Source organism: Macaca nemestrina, chromosome 8 (genome assembly GCF_043159975.1).
Source record: "Macaca nemestrina isolate mMacNem1 chromosome 8, mMacNem.hap1, whole genome shotgun sequence".
Taxonomy (NCBI): domain Eukaryota; kingdom Metazoa; phylum Chordata; class Mammalia; order Primates; family Cercopithecidae; genus Macaca; species Macaca nemestrina.
Window position 1 is genome coordinate 94,720,584 of NC_092132.1, and position 18,686 is coordinate 94,739,269.

Here is an 18,686-nt window from a genome sequence, read left to right on the forward strand (position 1 = left end):
TTGACCTCCTCCCATGAATCATAGATATTATAATGGCATCTAAAATTGTGAATCCTTTCTGGAAAGTTTTTAATTGACTGCCAAGATCCATCAGAGGAGTCACTTTATCTATGGTATCTATAGACTTACAGAGTGCCTTTCTTAAATGATAAAACTTGAAAGTTGAAAATACTCCTTGATTCATGGACTGCAGAATGGATATTGTGTTAGCAGACAGGAAGACATTAGCCTCCTTACACACCTCCGTCAGAGTTCTTGGATGATTTGGTACATTTTTAGTGAGCCGTATTATTTTGAAAGGAATTGTTTCCTTGAGGCAGTGGGTGTCAATAGTGGGCTTAACATATTCAGTAAACCATGCTGTAAACATGTAAAAAAATATTGTCTTACACAGCTTGGGCAACGTGATGAAACCCTGTCTACAAAAAAGACAAAAAGTTAGCTGGGCTTGGTGGCATGTGCCTGTAGGTCCAGCTACCTGGGAGACTGAGATGGGAGAATTTAATGTTCCATTTAGAGCACAGGTAGAGTAGATTTAGCATAATTCTTAAGGGTCATAGGATGTTTACAATGGTAAATGAGAATTGGCTACACGTTAGTCACCAGCTGCAATGGTCCCAACAAGAGGGGCAGCCTGTCCTGTGAAGTTTTGAAGCCAGACATTGACTTCTCCTCTCTAGCTATGAAAGTTTTAGATGGCATCTTCCTCCAATATAAGGCTGTTTTATCTACACTGAAAATCTGTTGTTTAGTGTAGCCACCTTTATCAATGATCTTAGCTAGATCTTCTGGATAACTTGCTTTAGCTTCTCCATCAGCATTTGCTGCTTCACGTTGTACTTTTTTGGTATAGAGATGGCTTCTCTCCTTAAACCTCATGAACCAACTTATGCCAGCTTCAACCTTTTCTTCTTCAGCTTCTTCATCTTTATCAGCTTTCATAGACCTGAAAAGAAAGCCTTCCCCTAGATTAGGCTTCGGCTAAAGGGAATGTTGTGGCTAGTTTGATCTATCCATACTACAAAAACTTTCTCCACATCAGCAAGAAAGCTGTTTCACTTTCTTATCATGCATGTGTTCCCTGGAGTAGCACTATTACATTGCTTCAAGAACTTTTCCTTTGCATTCACAACTTGCTTAACTGTTTGTCACAGGAGGCCCAGCTTTTAGCTTATCTCTGTTTTCAACACGCCTTTCTCACCAAGCATAATCATTTCTAGATTTTGATTTAAAGTGAGAGGCATGTGAGTCTTTCACTTGAATGCTTAGAAAGGCCATTGCAGGATTATTAATTAGCTTGATTTTCAAATTATTGTGTCTGTGGGAATAGGGAGGCACAAGTACAGGGAGAGAGGTGGGGAGCAGTTGGTCAGTGGAGCAGTCAGAACACACTTTTTTTGGTTAAAATTGTTCACCATCTTATATGGGCACAGTTCATGGTGCTCCAAAATAATTACAATAATAACATGAAATATTACTAATTACAGGTCACCATAACAAATATAATTTTAAAAAGCTTTGAAATTTTGTAAGCATTACCAAAATGTGACACAGAGATACAAAGTCAGCACACGCTGTTGGAAAAACAGCCGATAGAGTGGCTCAATGCAGGGTTGCCAGAAACCTGCAATTTGTGAAAGACAGTATACATGAAGGATGATAAAGCAAAGTATGATAACAAGAGGTATGCCTGTAAATTACCACTTATGTCAATACATTCACACTGTCATATGAAGAGAAAGTTATAGTTAAACATTTCATGAATACGAATTTTAATATATCACCAGTGATCCTTAAAACCCAGATTTCTTAAGGTCCTAGCCTCTTTAGGCAGAGTTTATAATGAGAAAGTACTACCCCCTCACCCAGCAAAACATAAAGTAATTCCTGGTAAAATGCCTGTTCTCTAAGATTCTCTCACACTGGCACTGAGAAAATGAGATTGGTAAAGGTTCCAATAAATACATTTAAGGGTAAATGAAAAGGAGTGAGAACATGTTTATCTCCAGCCAACATACCAAAATTCCTTCCGGAAGTCTATAAGGATTTTTGACTATGCCCCATCATCCAATATCACAGTAGCATGTTTAGATAGCATACAATCTGCAGAAGAGCAAAAGCACTAAAAAAAAAAAATAAACTTGCATTTGTTGTTTGACTACATAATGACATTGAACCCATATCTCCAACTATAGTAAATAGTCATATGCATAACTTTTCCTAGTGGTAATATTTTCAGTTTAGATATTACAAGTTTATAATTAGGAGACATTACCCATGGTCTCCATCTGGACATTTGTATTCTAATGGTGACAGGTAACAATGCCAGACAAAAAAATTGCAACTTTCATCTTCAACTCAATAAAGTGTGTGTGTGTGTGTGTGTGTGTGTGTGTGTGTGTGTGTTTTATCTTGGTATATGGGGAATAAATGTACCTTACATTAAAAAAAATATTGTCTTACACAGCTTGGGCAACGTGATGAAACCCTGTCTACAAAAAAGACAAAAAGTTAGCTGGGCTTGGTGGCATGTGCCTGTAGGTCCAGCTACCTGGGAGACTGAGATGGGAGAATCACCTGAACCCAGTGGTTGACACTACAGTGAGATGTGATTATGCCACTGCACTATAGAGTGAGCCCTTTCAGAAAGAGAGAAATAGTAAAAGAGAGGAAGGAAGGAAGGAAGGAAGGAAGGAAGGAAGGAAGGAAGGAAGGAAGGAAGGAAGGAAGGAAGGAAGGAAGGAAGGAAGGAAGGGAGGGAGGGAGGGAGGCAGGGAGGGAGGCAGGGAGGGAGGCAGGGAGGGAGGGAGGGAGGAGTGAAAATTTTTGTGTTTGAACAATTATAATATTGTCATTTTTCTTCTACAAATTAATACTAAAACAAGATCAAAATGTAAGAATTAAAATGACAACAGAAATAAAACAAAAATTCAACATGGAGATTATATAAAATAATAGAATGTTACCTTAATTGTATAACTAATACATAAGATAAGCATATGATAAGGTAGAATCCTAGTCCCCAGTTTACTTTATATGTGCTCTTAAATATTAATTTTTATATGCCAATTTTTTAAAAGCAAATCACTCATGCACACAAAACACTTGTAGTATTTATGCTAGATTTTTGAGTTACCCTTAGTTTGACAAATGTGGAGGTATATGAGTACCATGCTCAAGGAAAAGTTTAAGTCCATGATCTGAACAATTCTACTAGTTTAGTGCATCATTTCAGAAAGATGCAACGAGGAATTACTGCAACATAATCCTTCATTACTGAAGTCAATATTTTCTGCTATCCTCTTTCAGGAGACACTTTTCCAATTTATATGGGCCTACAGTGCATTATAATACTTTCCCAGATTTGTAGCTCCAAGAATTCCTGAGGTGGGGCATTAATCTGGAGCTAATAGTTTTATAAGGAAATTCATTGCTTACTAGATCAAAATTCCTTCCGGAAGTCTATAAGGATTTTTGACTATGCCCCATCATCCAATATCACAGTAGTATGTTTAGATAGCATACAATCTGCAGAAGAGCAAAAGCACTAAAAAAAAAAAAAAACTTGCATTTGTTGTTTGACTACATAATGACATTGAACCCATCCTACAAGTCTAAAGATGTTTTGCAGGGAAATATTATATATTAGATATACATATGTTCATGTTATTTACAATATCTATATATGTAAATATAGATATTATACATATATATGACTTAAAAATATTATTACAATCAGAAAGTTCATACCCACCCCACACCCAGTTTGCCCAATTATTGATATCTGTGTGGTGTCTTGTCACAGTTAATGAACTAATATCAGAAGATTGTTAAGTAGGGTCATTATTTATTTAGATTTCTTTAGTTTTATCCTAATGTCTTTTTCCATTATGGTGCCGTGTTACATTTATTCAGTGTGACTTCTTAGGCTCCACTTGGCTGTGACAGGTTCTCAGTTCCTTATCAGACTGTACTTGACAACTTTGAGGAGTCCTGTCAGGTATTTTGTAGACTAGCCCCTATTGTAATGTTTTCAATGTTTTTCTCATGAATAGATGGGCCGAAGATTTTCTTTAAACCAAAAAGGACTCACAGTTTTTTGTCAATGATGCCAGTGGATATCCCTGAGAGGTTTTCATTTAAGGCAGGCATGTGATTTGAGTGTGATGTGTTGTGTGTTCGCTCAACTGGGGTAGGTGGTCTTAACACAATATGATAGGTTATTTCAACATAGACCTATGTGAAGAAAAGCAGACTTTTAAAGTACTGAAACTCCATATCTTGATTACTTTATTGCTAAAACATTTGTATAAGAACAGTCAAAATTAAGTAAAATATACTCATGTATTTTTATATTGCCTATAATTGCTTCTTTTCTAATTTCAAATTATTATTTAACATTAACAATTATAAAAATAAAAAGAATATTTGCATTTTCTTTTGGTGTGGTAAAATATGAATAATATAAAATTTAGCATCATAATGATTTTTACATGTATGATTCAAGAACGTAAAATACATTCACAATGTTGTGCAATCATTACCACTAGCCGTTTCCAGAATATTTTTTATCACCCTAAACAGGAACTCTGTACTCATTAATCATATGTCTTCACTTATCTTTCCCCACTACCCGAGGTGCCCTTTATTCTACTTCCTGTCTCTATGAATTTGCCTATTCTAGGTGTTTCATTTAAGGGGAATCATAAAACATCTCTGCTTTTGATTTCACTTAACATAAGGTTTTCAAGGCCCACCATGGCTAAATAATATTCCATTATCTGAAAATCTCAATTGTGTTTATCCATTCATTTATTGATGGACATTTGAGTTGCGTTCACCGTTTGTCAACTGTGAGTCATACTGCTATGAACATTGCTGTACAGATATCTGTTTAAGTCCCTGCTTTCAATCCTTTGGTGTATATACTGAGAAGCTGCATTATTGAATCATATGGTAACCTATGTTCAACCTTTTGTGGAATCCCCAAATGTTTTTCTGAGGCTACATCATTTTATAATTACACCAGTAATGTGAAAGAAAGGGTTACTAGTTCTCCACATCCTCATCAATAACTTTGCTTGTTTTCTTTCTGATTTTTGCCATCCCAATGAACGTAAAGTGGTAACTCCTGTGGTTCTGACCTACATTTCACTAATGGCTAGTGATGTTGGTCATCTTTTTGTGTGCTTGTTGGCCATTTGTATATATTGTTTGTTGCAATATCTACTCCTGTTCCATTTTGAATTGGGTTGCTTGTTTTGTTGTTACTCAGTTATATAAGCATTTTTTATATTTTGGATATTAACCATTATCACATATATGATTTGCAAATACATTTTTCCATTCTGTGGATGGCCTTTGCACTCTGTTGTAGTACCATTTGATGTACAAAAGTTATTCACTTTAATGTTGTCCAATTTATCTATCTTTTATTTTGTTGCTTGAGCTTTCATTGTCATAACAAATAAATTATTGCCAAATTTAAAGTAATGAAGCTTTTCTCCATGCTTTCTTCTACAATTTTTATCATTTTAAGTCTTACAGTTAAGTCTTTGACTCATTTTGAGATAATTTTTGCATATGGTGTAAGGCAAAGATTTAACTTTATCCTTTTGCAGGTGAATGTTTTGTTTTACTAACAAACACCATTAGTTGAAAAGACTGCTCTTTCCTCATTGGATGGTCTTGGCACCCTTGTTGAAAATCATTTTACCACACATGTGAAGTTCATTCTGTGATCCCTATTCCATTCCAAGTTTTTATGTCAGTCTCTGTGACAGGACAACATCATTTTAATTACTATAGCTTTGTAATAAGTTTTGTAATCAGAAGTCAAAAGAACTTCGTTATTTTTTAAGATTGTTTTGGATATTCAGGGATCCTTAAAATTTTATATTAGTTATAAGATGGACTTTTCTATTTCTTCGAAAAACATCAGTGACATTTTGATGAAGACTGCATTGTATCATATTGTCATCTTAATAATAATATGTCTTTCAATTCATAAACACAGGATATTGTTTCATTTATATACAGTTAATTTCTTTCATCAATGTTCTGTAGATTTTAGTATACAAGACTTTCATCTACTTGGTTAAGTATATTTCCAATTATTTTATTCTATTATTATAAATGAAATTGTCTTCTCAAATGCTTTTCCACATTATTCATTGTTAGTGTATAGATACACAATTCTTTTTTTGTGTGTGCTGATTTTGTATACTGTGACTTTGCTACTATTATGTATTAGCTAAAACAGGTTTTGTGCGGTTATTTAGTTTGGATATTTGTCCCCACACAAATCTCCTGTTGAAATCTAATCCCAGTATTTGGAAGGGGCCTTATAGGAGGTGTGTGGATCATGGGGACAGATCTCTGAATGATCTGCACTCATGAATGGCTTGGGCCATCCCCTTGGCAATAAGTGAGCTCTCACACTGGGTTCACAAGAAATCTGATCATTTAAAAATGTGTTGCCATTGCTTTTGGTGTTTTAGACATGAAGTCCTTGCCCATGCCTATGTCCTGAATGGTATTACCTAGGTTTTCTTCTAGGGTTTTTATGGTATTAGGTCTAACATTTAAGTCTCTAATCCATCTTAAATTAATTTTCGTATAAGGAGTAAGGAAATGATCCAGTTTCAGCTTTCTACTTATGGCTAGCCAATTTTCCCAGCACCATTTATTAAACAGGGAACCCTTTCCCCATTTCTTGTTTTTCTGAGGTTTGTCAAAGATCAGATGGCTGTAGATGTGTGGTATTATTTCTGAGGACTCTGTTCTGTTCCATTGGTCTATATCTCTGTTTTGGTACCAGTACCATGCTGTTTTGGTTACTGTAGCCTTGTAGTATAGTTTGAAGTCAGGTAGTGTGATGCCTCCAGCTTTGTTCTTTTGACTTAGGATTGTCTTGGCAATGCGTGCTCTTTTTTTTTTTTTTTTTTTTTTTTTAATTCGTTCTTTTTTTTTTAAGATCTTTTTTTTTTAAAATTTATTTATTATTATTATACTTTAAGTTGTAGGGTACATGTGCATATCATGCAGGTTTGTTACATATGTATACTTCTGCCATGTTGGTGTGCTGCACCCATCAACTCGTCATTTACATCAGGTATAACTCCCAGTGCAATCCCTCCCCCCTCCCCCCTCCCCATGATAGGCCCCGGTGTGTGATGTTCCCCTTCCTGAGTCCAAGTGATCTCATTGTTCAGTTCCCACCTATGAGTGAGAACATGCGGTGTTTGGTTTTCTGTTCTTGTGATAGTTTGCTAAGAATGATGGTTTCCAGCTGCATCCATGTCCCTACAAAGGACACAAACTCATCCTTTTTTATGGCTGCATAGTATTCCATGGTGTATATGTGCCACATTTTCTTAATCCAATCTGTCACTGATGGACATTTAATCCAGCATATAAACAGAACCAAAGACAAGAACCACATGATTATCTCAATAGATGCAGAAAAGGCTTTTGACAAAATTCAACAGCCCTTCATGCTAAAAACACGTGCTCTTTTTTGGTTCCATATGAACTTTAAAGCAGTTTTTTCCAACCGAATTAAGAAAATGTGGCACATATACACCATGGAATACTATGCAGTCATAAAAAAGGATGAGTTTTTGTCCTTTGTAGGGACATGGATGCAGCTGGAAACCATCATTCTCAGCAAACTATCGCAAGAACAGAAAACCAAACACCACATGCTCTCAGTCATAGATGGGAACTGAACAATGAGATCACTTGGACTCGGGAAGGGGAACATCATACACCAGGGCCTATCATGGGGAGGGGGGAGGGGGGAGGGATTGCACTGGGAGTTATACCTGATGTAAATGCGAGTTTATGGGTGCTGACGAGTTGATGGGTGCAGCACACCAACATGGCACAAGTATCCATATGTAACAAACCTGCACGTTATGCACATGTACCCTAGAACTTAAAGTATAATAATAAAAAATAAATAAATAAATAAATGAATAAATAAATAAAGAAGCCAGAAGAAAAAAGTAAGAGAAAAGCACACACACACGCACACACACACACACACAGTTTGTCGCCTCCTCTCTGCTCTCTGCTCCTACTTTCACCATGTGACATGCTTGCTCCCACTTCATCTTCCACCATGACTAAAAACTCCCTGAGAGTTCCCCAGAAACCATCAGATGCCAGCACTGTGCTTCCTGTATAGCCTGAAGAACAGTAAGCCAATTAAACCTCTTTCCTTTATGAATTACCCAGTCTCAGGTATTTCTTTATACCAATCCAAGAATGGCCTTATACATCTGGGGGGTGTGTGTGTGTGTGGTTGTCTACATGAGAGATCATGTCATCTGTGAACAGAGATAATTTTACTACTTATTTTCAATTTTTTGGCTTTTGTTTTCTTGCCTAATACCTCTGGCTAAAACTGTCAATAATACCATGTCAAACAGAAGAAGTCAAATCAAGTATTCTTGTTCCTGATTTTAGGAGAAAACCTTCAGTCTTTCATCATTGGAAATAATGTTGTCTGTGGATATTTTTGTCATATTTCAAATTTCCTTCTCTTCCTAGTTTATTAAGTTTTTTGTTAAAGGTTGATGCATTTTGACAAATGTATTTTTCTATATTAATTGAGAAGATTATTGTGTTTTCATTTAACCTTAATTCTATTAAGGTGTAATATTACATTGATTGATTTACATATATTGAAACTTCCTTGAATTTCATTAATAAATACTACTTGACCATGCTGTATAATCCTTTTAATATGTTGCTGAATTCTGTTTGTTAGTATTTTGTAGAGAATTTTTTTTCGTTAATATTCATTAGGAATATTACGCTACTGTTTTCTTTTCTTGCAGTATCTTCTGGCTTTGGTGTCAAGGTAATGTTGGCCTCACAGAATGACTTACAAAGCATTCCCACCTCTTAAATTTTTTTTGTAAGAATTTGAGAATAACTTTGGTTTTTTTAATGGTTGGTAATTCACCAATAAAGCTATGTGGTCCAGGCCTCTTCTCTGTTGAGAGATTTATGATTGTGGATTCAATCCCCTAAATAGCTGTAGATTCATTCATTCACATTTCACAGTGTGTATATTTCCAGGAATTTATCCATTTCATCTAGGTTATCAAATTTCTGAAATGCAATAGCTCATAAAATTATCTCTTAATGCATTTATTTTTACAGTGTTATCAAAATGTCTCTTCTCTTTTTTTCTGATTTTAGTAATTTGGGTCTTCTTGTTGAGACAGTTAGGCTAAAGACTTACAAATTTTGTTGATCTTTTCAAGGAACCAAGCTTTAATTTTGTTGATTTTTTTCTTCATTACTCTTCTAGTATCTATTTTATTTTTTCCAATAATAATCATTATTGTTTCACCTTTCTAGCTAGCTTTCATTCTACTCTTCTTTTTCTACTTCCTTAAGATGTAATGTTGGGTCACTGATTTGTGATGTGTCTTATTTTTAGATGAGTTTTTGTTTTCATCCTCTTTTTTAATATATATACTTATACTCCTGTAAGTTTCCCTTTTAGTACGCTTTCACTTTGTCTCATATATTTTGATATGTTTGTGTTTCACTTTCATTTTCCTCTAAATATTTTCTAATTTGTTTTATGATTTCTTCTTTATCCAGTTGACAGGATGGTGTTGATTTCCATATCTTTCTGGATTATCCAGTGTTTCTACTGGTATTGATTTTTAGTTTCATTCCATTGTGAGCAGAAAAGATATTTTGTATTATTTCAATCATTTAAGATCTATCATGACATATTTTATGTCTTAACACATGGTATAATCTGAAGAATGTCCCATGTGCCCTTCAGAAAATTGTGTATTCAACTGTGGTTGGGTGGAGTGTCATCTATATGTCTGTTAGATCCAGTTAGTTAATAGTGTGTGTATGATTTTTTAAATTAATAATAGATTTTATTTTTAGAGCAGTTTCATGTTCACAGAAATAATACGCAAAAGATACAAAGTGGCACATTTGTGACAATCTATGAACCTACATTGACATCATTATCCTTCAAAGTCCTAAGTTTACATTTGGGTTCACTTTTGGTATTATAAATACTATTGATTTTGACAAACGTATAATAACATTTATCTATCATTACAGTATCTTGCAGAGTAGTTTCATTGTCCTGGAAATCCTCTGTGCACAAACCTACTCATCCCTCTGTTTCCCACAATCACTGGTAATCACTTGTCTTTTTCCATCTTCATAGTTTTACCTTTTCCAGAATCTCATATAGTTGGAATCATACAGTATATAATCCTTTCCAATTGACTTCTTTCACTTAGTAATGTGCATTTATTTCCATCATGCCATTTCATGGTTTTTTTTTTTTTTTTTTTTTTTTTTTGGTGCTCAATAATATTCCATTTTCTAGATATACCATAGTTGAGTTATCCATTCACATACTAAAGAATGTTGGTTGTTTCCATGTTTGGGCAATTATGAATACAATTGCTGTAAATATCCGTGTGCAGACTTTTGTGAGGACATAGCTTTTTAGCTACTTTGAGTAAATACCATGCAATAAGATTTGTATGGTAACAGAATGTTTTGTTATGTGAGAAACTGTTCAACTATCTTTTTCTTACATTTAACTTTTATTTTAAGTTCAGGAGTACTCGGCCAGGTGCAGTGGCTCATGTCTGTAAAAAAAAATTCCAACACTTGGAAAGTGAATGCAGGAGGATCACCTGAGGTCAGGACTTTAAGACCAGCCTGGCCAACATGGCAAAACCCCATCTCTACTAAAAATACAAAAAGTAGCCAGGCCTGGTGGTGCACACCTGTAATGCCAGCTACTTGGGAGGCTGAGGCCCAAGAATTGCTTGAACCCAGGAGGTGAGTGTTACAATGAGCTGAGATTTCACCACTGTACTCCAGCTTAGGTGACAGAGTAAGACTCTGCCTCAGGAAAAAAAAAAAAAAGTTCATATGAAGGTTTGTTATATGGGTAGACTTATATCATGGAGGAGTTTTGTACAGATTATTTTGTCACCCAGGTATTAAGCCTAGTACCCAATAGTTATTTTTCCTGCTCTTCTCCCTCCTCCCAACCTCCATCCTCTGATAGGCTTCAGTGTATGTTGTTCTTCTCGATGTGACCTTGTGGTCTCTTCATTTAGCTCCTCTTTGTAAGCGAGAACATGTGGTATTTGGTTTTCTGTTCTTGTATTGGTTTGCTAAAGATCATGGCCTCCAGCTCCATCCATCTCCCTGCAATGTAAATGATCTCATTCTTTTTTATGGCTGCCTAGGGTTGCATGGTGTATATACATCACAATTTCTTTATCTAGTTTACCATTGATGGGCATTTAGATAGACTCCATGTCTTTGTTATTGTGTATAGTGCTGCAGTGAACATACTTGTGCATCTCTTTATGATAGAACAATCTATATTCCTTTGAGTATATACCCAGTAATGGGATTGATGGGTTAAATAATATTTCTATTTTTAGGTCTTTGAGGAATTAACACACTGTCTTCCACAATGGTTAAACTAATTTATACTCCCACCAACCAGGTAAAAGCTTTCCTTTTTCTCTACAACCTTGTCAGCATCGTTTGTGTTTTGCTTTGTTTCTAATGGTAGCCATTCTGGTGGGTGTGAGACGGCATCTCATTGTGGCTTTGATTTGCATTTCTCTAATAATCAGTGATGTTGAGGTTTTTCTTTTTTTATGTTTTTTGGCCACATGTATGTCTTCTTTCGAAAAGTGTGGTTCATTTCCTTCGCCCACATTTTAATAAGGCTGTTTTTATCTTGTAAATTTGTTTAAGTTCCTTGTAGATGCTGGATATTAGACCTTTGTCAGACGGACAGTTTGCAAAAATTTTCTCCTATTCTGTAAGTTGTCTGTTCACTCTGTTGATAGTTTCTTTTGCTGTACAGAAACTTTTTAGTTTAATTAGATCCCATTTTCCAATCTTTGCTTTTATTGTAATTGCTTTCGGCATCTTCATCATGAAATCTTTGCCCATTCCTATGTCTAGAATGGTATTGCCTAGGCTGTATTCCAGAGTTTTTATAGTTTGGGTTCTACATTTAAATATTTAATATATCTTGAGTTAATTTTTGTATATGGTGCAAAAAATGGAGTCCAGTTTGTTCTGCAGCTGGCCAGTCAGTTATCTCAGAATCATTAATTGGATAGGGAATCCTTACCCCATTGATTGTTTTTGTCAGATTTGTCAAAGATGAAATACTTGTAAGTGTGTGGCCTTATTTCTGGGTTCCCCATTCTGTTCCACTGGTATATGTGTCTGGTTTTGTACCAGTGCCATGCTGTTTTGGTTACTATAGCCCTGTTTAAAGTCAGGTAACATCATGCCCCCTGTTTGTATTTATTTTATTTTTTTATTTTACTTTAAGTTCTGGTATACACAATGCCATCATGGTTTCCTGCACCCATCAATCCGTTATCTATGTTAAGTTTTTTCCTAATGCTATTCCTCCCCTAGCTCCACATCCAGTATATACCCAGTGATGGAATGCTCCATCAAGTGGTATTTCTGGTTATAGATCTTTGAGGAATCGCCACACTGTCTTCCACAATGGCTGAACTAATTTACACTCCCACCAACAGTGTAAAAGCATTCTTATTTCTCCACATCCTCTCCAGCATCTATTATTTCTTGACTTTTTAATGATCACCATTCTAACTGGTGTGAGATGGTATGTCATTGTGGTTTTGATCTGCATTTTTCTAAAGACCAGTGATGATGAGCTTTTTTTCCTATGCTTGTTGGCTACATAAATGTCTTCCTTGAGAAGTGTCTATTCACATACTTTGCCCCCTTTTTTTATGGGGTTGTTTGTCTTTTTCTTATAAATTTGTTTAAGTTCCTTGTAGATTCTGGATATTAGCCCATTTTGAGAAGGATAGATTGTAAAAATTTTCTCCCATTTTGTAGGTTACCTGTTCAATCTGATGATAGTTTCTTTTGCTGTCCAAAAGCTCTATAGTTTAATGAGATCACATTTGTCAATTTTGGCTTTTGTTGCTATTGTTTTTTGTGTTTTAGTCATGAAGTCTTTGCTCATGCCTATGTCCTGAATGGTATTACCTAGGTTTTCTTCTAGGGTTTTTATGGTTTTATGGCTTATGTTTACGTCTTTAATCCATCTTGAGGTAGTTTTTGTATAAGGTGTAAAAAAGGGGTCCAGTTTCAGTTTTCTGCTTATGGCTTGCCAGTTTTCCCAGCACCATTTATTACATAGGGAATCCTTTTCCCATTGCTTGTTTTTGTCAGGTTTGTCAAAGATCAGATGGTTGTAGATGTGTGGTGTTATTTCTGAGACCTCTTTTCTGTTCCATTGGTCTATATATCTGTTTTGGTACTGGTACCATGCTGTTTTTGTTACTGTAGCCTTATAGTATAGTTTGAAGTCAGGTAGCATGATGCCTCCAGCTTTGTTCTTTTTGTTTAGGGTTGTCCTGGCTATGCGAGCGCTTTTTCAGTTTCATACGAAATTTAAAGTAGTTTTTTCTAATTCTGTGAAGAAAATCAATGGTAGCTGGATGGGGATAGCATTGAATCTATAAATTACTTTGGGCAGTATGGTCATTTTCACGATATTGATTTTTCCTATCCATGAGCATGGAATGTTTTTCCATTTGTTTGTGTCCTCTTTTATTTCACTGAGCAGTGGTTTGTAGTTCTCCTTGAAGAGGTCCTTCACATCCTTTGTAAATTGTATCCCTAGATATTTTATTCTTTTTGTAGCAACTGTGAATAGAAGTTCACTCATGATTTGGCTCTCTGTTTGCACATTATTGGTGTATGGTTGTGATATTTACACATTGATTTTGTATCTTGAGGCTTTGCTGAAGTTGCTTCTCAGCTTAAGGAGATTTGGGGCTGAGAAAAGGGGTTTTGTAAATATATAATCATGTCATCTGCAAAGAGAGACAATTTGACTTCCTCTCTTCCTATATGAATACGCTTTATTTCTTTATCTTGCCTGATTGCCCTGGCCAGAATTTTCAAAACTACGTTGAATAGGAGTGGAGAGAGAGGGCATCCTAATCTTGTGCTAGTGTTCTTTTTTATTTTATTTTATTTTTTTTTAAATTTTTTAATATTATTATTATACTTTAAGTTCTAGGGTACATGTGCATAACGTGCAGGTTTGTTACATAATGTATACTTGTGCCATGTTGGTGTGCTGCACCCATCAACTCATCAGCACCCATCAACTCGTCATTTACATCAGGTATAACTCCCAGTGCAATCCCTCCCCCTTCCCCCCTCCCCATGATAGGCCCCGGTGTGTGATGTCCCCCTTCCTGAGTCCGAGTCCAAGTGATCTCATTGTTCAGTTCCCACCTATGAGTGAGAACATGCGGTGTTTGGTTTTCTGTTCTTGTGATAGTTTGCTAAGAATGATGGTTTCCAGCTGCATCCATGTCCCTACAAAGGACACAAACTCATCGTTTTTTATGGTTGCATAGTATTCCATGGTGTATATGTGCCACATTTTCTTAATCCAATCTGTCACTGATGGACATTTGGGTTGATTCCAAGTCTTTGCTATTGTGAATAGTGCCGCAATAAACATACGTGTGCATGTGTCTTTATAGCAGCATGATTTATAATCCTTTGGGTATATACCCAGTAATGGGATGGCTGGGTCATATGGTACTTCTAGTTCTAGATCCTTGAGGAATCGCCATACTGTTTTCCATAATGGTTGAACTAGTTTACAATCCCACCAACAGTGTAAAAGTGTTCCTATTTCTCCACATCCTCTCCAGCACCTGTTGTTTCCTGACTTTGCGCTAGTTTTCAAATGGAATGCTTCCAGCTTTTGCCCAGTCAGTATGATACTGGCTGTGAGTTTGTCATAAATAGCTCTTATTATTTTGAGTTACTTTCCATCAATATTTATTTTACTGAGAGTTTTTAGCATGAAGGGTGTTGAATTTTGTTGAAGGCCTTTTCTGCATCTACTGAGATAATCATGTGCTTTTTGTAATTGATTCTGTTTATGTGATGGATTACATTTATTGATTTGTATATGTTGAAACAGCCTTGTGTCCCAGGGATGAAGCTGATGTGATCATGTTGGATAAGCTTTTTGATGTGCTGCTAGATTTCGTTTGCCACTATTTTATTGAGGATTTTCACATGGATGTTCATCAGAAATATTGGCCTGAAATTTTCTTTTTTTGTTGTGTCTCTGCTAGGTTTTGCTATCAGGATGATGATGCTGGACTCATAAAATGAGTTAGGGAGGAGTCCCTCTCTTTCTATTTTTGAAATAGTTCCAGAAGGAATGGTACCAGATCCTCTTTGTACCTCTGGTAGAATTCAGCTGTAAATTCGTCTGGTCCTGTGCTTTTTTTGGTTGGTAGGTAATTAATTACTACTTCAATTTCAGAACTTGTTATTGCTCTATTCAGGGATTTGACTTCTTCCTGGTTTAGTCTTAGGAGGGTATTTGTGTCCAGGAATTTATCCATTTCTTCTAGATGTTCTAGCTTATTTAAACAGAGGTGTTTATAGTATTCTCTGGTAGTAGTTTGTATTTCTGTGGGATCGGTGGTGATATCCACTTTTTTTATTGTTTCTACTTCATTCTTTTCTCTTTTCTTCTTTATTAGTCTGGCTAGTGGTCTATCTATTTTATTACTCTTTTCAAAAAACCAACTCCTGGATTCATTGATTTTTTGAAGGGTTTTTTCACATCTCTATTTCCTTCATTTCTGCTCTGATCTGAGTTTTTCTTGTCTTCTGCGAGCTTTTGAATTTATTTACTTTTGCTTCTCTAGTTCTTTTAATTGTGCTGATAGGGTATTGATTTTAGATCTTTCCCGCTTTCTCCAGTGGGAATTCTGTGCTATAAATTTCCCTCTAAACACCACTTTAGCTGCCTCCCAGAGATTCCGGTATGTTGTATCTTTGTTCTCAGTGGATTCAAATAACTTATTTATTTCTGTCTAAATTTCATTATTTACCCAGTAGTCATTCAGGAGCAGGTTGTTCAGTTTCCATGTAGTTGTACAGTTTTGAGTGAGTTTCTTAATCCTGAGTTGTAATTTGATTGCACTGTGGTCTGAGAGACTGTCATGATTTCCTTTCTTTTGCATTTGCTGGGGAATGTTTTACTTCCAATTATGTGGCCAATTTTAGAATAAGAGTGATGTGGTGCTGAAAATGTATCTTCTTTTGATTTGGGGTGGAAAGTTCTGTAGATGTCTATTAGGTCCACTTGGTCCGAGCTGATTCAAGTCCTGAATATTCTTGTTAATTTTCTCTCTCATTGATCTGTCTTATATTGAGAGTGGGATGTTAAAATATTCCACTATTATTGTGTGGGAGTCTAAGTCCCTTTGTACGTCTCTAAGAACTTGCTTTAAGAATCTGAGTGCTCCTGTATTGAGTGCATATATATTTAGGATAGTTAGCTCTTCTTGCTGTATTGATTCCTTTACCATTATGTAATGCCCTTCTTTGTGTTTTCTGATCTTTGTTGGTTTAAAGTCTGTTTTTTCAGAGACTAGGATTGCAACCACTGCTTTTTATTTTTTATTTATTTATTTATTTATTTATTTATTTATTTATTTATTTATTTTGCTTTCCATTTGCTTGGTAAATATATCTCCATCCCTTTATTTTGAGCCTATATATGTCTTTACACGTGAGATGGGTCTCCTGAATACAGCACACTGATAAGTCTTGACTCTTTATCCAGTGTGCCAGTCTGTGTCTTTTAATTGGGGCATTTAGCCCATTTGCATTTAAGGTTAATGTTGTTATGTGTGAATTTGATCCTGTCGTTATGATGCTAGCTGGTTATTTTTCCCATTAGTTGCTGCAGTTTCTTCAAAGTGTAGATGATTTTTACAATTAGGTATGTTTTTGCAGTGGCTGGTACTGCTTTTTCCTTTCTGTATTTAGTGTTTCCTTCAGGAGCTCTGGTAATGCAGGCCTAGTGGTGACAAAATCTCTCAGCAATTGCTTGTCTGTAAAGGATTTTATTTCTCCTTTGGATAGGAAGCTTAGTTTGGCTGGATGTGAAATTCTGGGTTGAAAATCCTTTTTTAAAGAATGTTAAATATTGGCCCCCACTGTTTTCTGGCTTGTAGGGTTTCTACAGAGAGATCCACTGTTAGTCTGATGGGCTTCCCTTTGTGGGTAACCTCACCTTTCTCTCTGGCTGCACTTAACATTTTTTCCTTTATTTCAACCTTGGTGAATCTGATGATATGTGTCTTGGGGTGCTGTTCTTGAGGAGTATCTTTGTGGTGTTCTCTGTATTTCCTGAATTTGAATGTTGGCCTATCTTGCTAGGTTGGGGAAGTCCTCCTGGATATTATCCTGAAGAGTGTTTCCAACTTGATTCCGTTCTCCCCATCACTTTCTGGTACACCAATCAATCGTAGGTTTCATCTTTTCACATAGTTCCATATTTCTTGGAGGCTTTGATCATTCCTTTTCATTCTTTTTTCTCTAATCTTGTCTTCACACTTTATTTCATTAAGTTGATCTTTAATCTCTGATATCCTTTCTTCCGCTTCATTTGGCTATTGATACTTGTGTAAGCCTCACGAAGTTCTCGTGCTATGTTTCTCAGCTCCATCAGGTCATTTGTGTTCCTTAAACTGGTTATTCTAGTTTGCAATTCCTCTAACCTTTTCTCAAAGTTCTTAGCTTCCTTTCACTGGGTGAAAACATGCTCCTTTAGATTGGAGCATTAGAAGAGTTTGTTCTTTAGATTACAAGAGTTTGTTATTACACATCTTCTAAAGTGTACTTCTGTCAATTCATCAAACTCATTCTCCATTCAGTTTTGTTACTTTGCTGGTGAGGAGTTGGGATCCTTTGGAGGAGAAGAGGAATTCTGGTTTTTGGAATTTTCAGCCTTTTTGCACTGTTTTTCCCTCATCTTTGTGGATTTATCCACCTTTGGTCTTTGATATTGGTGACCTTCAGTTGGGGATTTTCTGTGGACATCCTTTTTGTTGATGTTGATGCTATTCCTTCCTATTTGTTAGTTTTCTTTCTCACAGTCAGGCCTCTCTTCTGCACGTCTGCTGGAGTTTGCTGGAGGTCCACCCCAGACCCTCGTTTGCCTGGGTATTATCAATGGAGGATGCAGAACAGCAAAGATTGCTCCCTTTTCCTTCCTCTGAAAACTTTGTCCCAGAAGGGCACCTGCCAGATGCCAACTGGAGCTCTCCTGAACGAGGTGTCTGTTGATTCTTGCTGGAAGGTGTCTCCCAGTCAGGAGGCACAAGGGTCAGGGACCCACTTGAGGAGGCAGTCTGTCCCTTAGCAGAACTCAATTGCTGTGCTGGGAGATCTGCTGCTCTCTTCAGTGCCTGCAGGCAGGAACGTTTAATTCTGCTGAAGCTGTGCCCACAGCTGCCCCTTTCCCCAAGTGCTCTGTTCTGGGGAGATGGGAGTTTCATCTATAAGCTCCTGACTGGGGTTGTTGCCTTTCTTTCAGAGATGCCCTACCCAGAGAGGAGGAATCTAGAGAGGCAGTCTAGCTAGAGCAGTTTTGCCAAGCTGCAGTGGGCACTGCCCAGTTTGAAATTCCTGGAGGCTTTGTTTACACTGTGAGGGGAAAATCACCTACTCATGCCTCATGGTAGACATACCTCCTCCCACCAAGTTCAAGCATTCCAGATTGACTTCAGGCTGCTGTGCTGGCAGTGAGAATTTCAAGC

The 18,686-nt window shown here is 36.4% G+C and overlaps 1 protein-coding gene and 1 long non-coding RNA gene across 23 annotated transcripts in view; one reads left to right on the forward strand and one right to left on the reverse strand.

Moving 5' to 3' along the window:
- LOC105495692 (syntrophin gamma 1) overlaps positions 1 to 18,686 on the reverse strand; it is an 893,014-nt gene that overhangs the window by 47,177 nt on the left and 827,151 nt on the right. The gene's annotated exons all lie outside the window — the stretch shown is intronic.
- The window catches only part of LOC139355850 (uncharacterized), a 36,154-nt gene that overhangs the window by 1,968 nt on the left and 15,500 nt on the right, over positions 1 to 18,686 (forward strand). The gene's annotated exons all lie outside the window — the stretch shown is intronic.